Consider the following 5,041-nt stretch of genomic DNA (forward strand, 5'->3'; position numbering starts at 1 on the left):
CGGAGCCCTTCCTTTGGCTGTTCATTCATGCAGCTCCTCTCCTTTTCTTGTGCCTGGAGGTATAACTAGTATTATCTTTGTTTTCCAGTTCTCAGTTTTTAACTCTAAATTGCATTGTATTTTAATATTTCAGGTTACTTGAGATAAATTAGGCGATTTTTAAAATTGTCTGTTTATTGAAACTTTCCAAAATATTAAAATCATCTCTTCTAAAAAATATATTAGCTCTAACTGATAGAATAAAGTTTTATCTGAACTCAAAAAATAAAACAATGAAATCAAACTATCAAGTTCCTGTGGCAGATTCAAAGGAGCTAGATTACCAGAAATTGCAGAATTCTGAACCAGAGAATCCTGAGTTCAACTCCAGTTTCTGTGGGTCATATAGGGCAATTTATTAAATAATAAATTTTTGTTCCATTTTATTATTTATACATGGGTAAATTTATATAGATTTCTCAAATAGATTCATAGAGCTTATGTATAGATCACACATTTATTTATCAATTTTATAATTTTAAATATATCTTATATATTTAATCTTGAGTCATATATTCATGTATGTGCATGGACAAATGAGTATGCATTATATATATAAAGATCTTTATAAAGATCTCTCTCTCTCTCTCTCTCTCTCTCTCTATATATATATATATATATATATATATATATATACATACATATATATACATAAATATATTTATGTTCATAAATATCTTTTGTATCTTTTCTATCTGAATCCTTACAGATATATTTAAATGCCTTAAGTAAATACACAATCAAATGTTGACTATGCAGTAAATACTAGTTTCTTTTTCTTTTTCCCTTTTTAAGCAATCAGAGTACAGATTGGTACAGTATATACAGTACAGAGTACAGTGTGTGTGTGTGTGTGTGTATCCCCCCTTACTTCTTCCTTCCCCAATTTTCTCTCCTTTTTGAAATAATCTATTAACAATTAATTCTTCCTATCCCTTAGGTATCATTCAGTTTGGTGAAATCAACTAAAAAATTTATTTTCCAACATCCAAGATCACACACTAGGCTGTTTTTAAACTCAGTATCTTCTATTATTTCATAGGCTCTTTGCTGATCCTGCAGTTCTAAAAACTGTCTTTTTCTTTATCACTACTGCTAAAATTTCATCAATAACCATTTTATGGAAACAGCCTTTCTCACACAGTATAATTTTTACTTATTTTCCTTTATTCTATTCAACCTTTGCAAAGTCACTGCACATTTTCATATCATTTTCTAATTCTCTGCTGGTTTTTTAAAAATTGTTTTAAATTTAAATCACTCTCTCAAGTCTTGACAGTAAGGTTATCTACATTATTTGTGGGGCCAAGAGCAACATGAAAAGGAGGGCTCCCTTTTCAAAAAACCAGGAAAAGACATGCAGTTAAAAAACAAAAATCTATAAAGACTTTCCTTTAAAGCATTTTATTACTCATAAAATGTAATAAGGTAATAGAGATATTATCTAATGAGAGAGTGAAATGCCCAGGGAAGCCTCCAGACTCTGCCTCGTGCAGAGCTTCTCTGCCCTCCAGAGGCCCCAGCTACCAGTCCAGCGGGTCCACAGTGCACACTGCCTGTTATCTCTTGGAGCCTTCGCTTTGTTAGACAAACTGCAGATTCTCTGACCTTTAGACCAGGGACATGCACCACGGACCTTCTGGTTCTCAGGCCATCAGTCTTGACCTGAAAGTTCTACAACCTGCTTCCCATCATTGAGCCAGGCTACCACCTTCCCTGTTTCTCCAGCTTTCAGGTGATGTACTGTGAGATTCCCCAGCTTCCATAACCAAGTGAACCAATTCCTTTAATAAATATCCTTTCATTTTCCATCTCTCTCTTGATCTGCCTGTCTGTCCCCTATTATGGTTCTATCCCTGGAGAACTTTCGCTGATACAGGGATTTAAAAAGAGGGTCTCCATTCCGACATAACAAAGAGGATATCAGTAGCAATGGCCATGGGAAATATGGGTAAGGCATTCAGGAAGACAGTCGGGCTGAGCGTGTAGGATTAGGAGCTGTCAGGATACGGATGTGCAGATTATGACCCCTCATAATGTGTTAAGGACAGGACTAGAGAAGATGGCCAACGGTGGAACACAAAGAAACCCCAGTGTTCAGAAAGAACAGAAGAGAAAGAGCCTGCAAACATCACTTGAGAAAGAGATGAGGGAAGCGAGCGAATGAGGAGAGCAAATGAGGGGGTGGGAACGCTGAAGAAATTTCCTGGGCAGAAGTGAGCAAAGATAATGGGCAGAAAACCCCATGCTCATAGTGAACAGGGAGCAGGGATGCTGGGAAGAGGTGAGGCAAGGAGGGAGATGCAGAAGATAGGAGGGGGTGGTGGCGGCACAGGATGGGAGAAGGGGTGGTGGTGAAGATAGTCGTGTGACTGGTGGTGGCCCCAGCTGCAGTACAGGCAGCAGCCGCAGCAGCTTGTTAGATAAGTGGAAGATTGATGATAAGCCTGAAAAAATTGACAAATGGGTAGATCAGCTGTGAAAACTCTTTGGATGATTCTACAAAAAGGTACAAGTATGTTTAGAATTTGGGGCTAACTGATAGTGGCCTCACCATCTGTACCATCTCCTGTTTCTTTGCCATAGTGGTTTTGACTGGAGATTATATATATGCACCCCTTTTCTGAGTCCAAGCCAGTTTGGCTCTATGCAGTCATATCCTATTTTGCGATGATAGGGATTCTGACCATTTATACCTCATATAAGGAGAAGAGTACCTTTCTTATGGCTCACAGGAAGGATCCTACTGAGATGGATCCTGATGATATTTGGCAACTATGCTCCAGTCTCAAAGGGTTTGATGACAAATATACCCTGAAGCTGACCTTCATCAGTGAGAGAACAAAGCAGCAGCAGGAAGCTGTATTCATCAAGTTCATTGCTAAGTTTTTTGACCACAGCGGGATACTGGTCATGAATGCATAAAAGTCTGAAATATCCAGGCTCCATGACAGTCTTGCCACAGAAAGAAAATAAAGCAGCCAATTCTAAAAGCAGTCTCTTTCTGCTGGATCATGCTGAATTACTGTATGGGCCGGAAAAGAAACAGAACTTAAAAATGGGTAAAATGAAAAATGTTTAAAATGTCCTTTTTATGGCCTGAAATTGTCATCTATTCTGGAAAAAATGGGATTTTCTAGCACAGATATGAGAAATTTTAGTTCTTTTGTCTAGCTGTAGCTTCCTTGGTCTGCAGATTATGTTGTTTTAACATGCATTGGAAAAGCATTCTTGCTGAAAGCTGCACAAGATTTTTTTTCTTTTGTACTTAGTAGTACTTTCTGTCGTATAGCTTTGTGCTATGCAGCATTTGAAAATTCAGTTTTTAAAATTGTGTAACCTGTTGCTGAGTTTATGTTAATTTCTGTTTCAACAACTGTTTCCCTGAGGATACAACTTCTTGTGTATGAGAGTTTTCCTTCGCACACCATTGTTGTGGGGGTGTGTATATCTGATTTGGGTGAAATCATACACACACACACACACACACACACACAAAATACAGCTTTTAACTTTGTTTAAAGCAGGCCTGCCTCTTACATTTTTGGTTCTTAATCAATTGAAGAAGACAGTGGCATTTTTAGTTTTATATTGTCTATTTTCCACTACTATATCTCTGTTGATTTGTTTGTACCCTTTATTAACTGCCATTTTCTAAAATTTTAAATAAAAGGAAAAAAGATGTGGAAGAAGAAAAAGAAGAAGTGAGGCAGCTAGCTCCTTGGGAATTCACCAAGCACCTGTCACATGTCAGGAGTAACTACTACTTGGTACACACATTCCCTTCATCTTATCAGGGACCTTTTAGGTTAGATATCAGCATGCTTGACAGGTGCAGACTGAGTTGCAGAGATACTCCACACTCACTCAAGTTCTATACTAGGTAGCAGCAGAGGAGAATTCTAGCTGCATACATAGGTCAAGGGACATGAACTTCCCTTCCCCATTCCACACTGCCCAATTCCTCAAATATGCCAACTGTGGTCAATGGTCAGCTGCAATGCAAGCCTCTGGGACACTTTCTTCTGCCCATCTTTGGCTCATTCTGACACAGAAAGGGAAAGCCTGGGCCTAGGGCAGAACTAATAGAAGCAAAGAGCACAGACTATGGAGTTGAACTTCCAGGGTTCAAGTCCCATCTCCACCACCTCTCACCACTGCAGGGCCTAAAAGTTAGGGTTGTCAGCTCATATATAAATTTACATATTACTGTATTAGTATACTTATATTAGTATAAGGTAATTCATTTAAATCTTCCCATACACAAATCAGGAATAAATAATAATTCTCAATTACAAGAAGAAAATGGAAGTATAAAGAGGTTTAAGAATTTGCTGGAGGTCATGCATTTGCTTATATTACCCCTGCAGCCTGGAACACTGCAGAGCTGACATTCCCACCTTTGGCCCATCCCAGAAGCCCTGCTCTCCTCACAACAACCTCGGGCTCACAGTTTGCTAGTTTTCTTCACAGAGTTTACAGGACTCCATTATCTTTGATGCTGAGCCCCAGACACAGGGCTTGTCCCATCTTCTACTCCAGATTCACTACACCTTTTATGACTCAAAATAAGAAAAAGCAAGCTTAACTGGTTCATTCCAATAGCTAGTTTTGTTCTGAGGGGTACCCCCCAGTGTCAGGAGAAATTCCTTAGCTGTGCCCAATTTACAGTTTGATATCATATTTGAGAAACTGCTATTCTCTACCAAGCATGGACAGCCCATGGAACTTTGAGAAAACTACTGAAATCTTTCTGAGTCTCAGCTTTCAGCTTGTGATTCAGCATTTCAACAGGGATTGAAGATGCTATGTGCTGAAATATGTGGCATGAGACGTTCTTTTTAACTAAGGGCACTAACTGCACCCCCTTTGAATTTTCCAGTATCAGCATTAAACCTTTTCAGGGTCCTGAGTACTCCAGGCTCCCAAACTTTTCTCCCTCCCATATTTTAAAGTACCTAGCACTTTATTATTTATTTATTTATTGTTATTTTGGGCTGGG

At 38.6% G+C, this 5,041-nt stretch overlaps 1 pseudogene; it reads left to right on the plus strand.

Annotated features, from left to right (window-relative positions):
- Window positions 1–1,971: 1,971 nt before the first annotated feature.
- On the plus strand, window positions 1,972–3,015 carry LOC124102223 (signal peptidase complex subunit 2-like; annotated as a pseudogene).
- Window positions 3,016–5,041: the final 2,026 nt, after the last annotated feature.

This window comes from Marmota monax, unplaced genomic scaffold, assembly GCF_021218885.2.
Source record: "Marmota monax isolate L192 unplaced genomic scaffold, Marmota_monax_Labrador192_F-V1.1 WCK01_AAM20220418_F8-fsc00161, whole genome shotgun sequence".
NCBI classification, from domain to species: Eukaryota; Metazoa; Chordata; class Mammalia; order Rodentia; family Sciuridae; genus Marmota; species Marmota monax.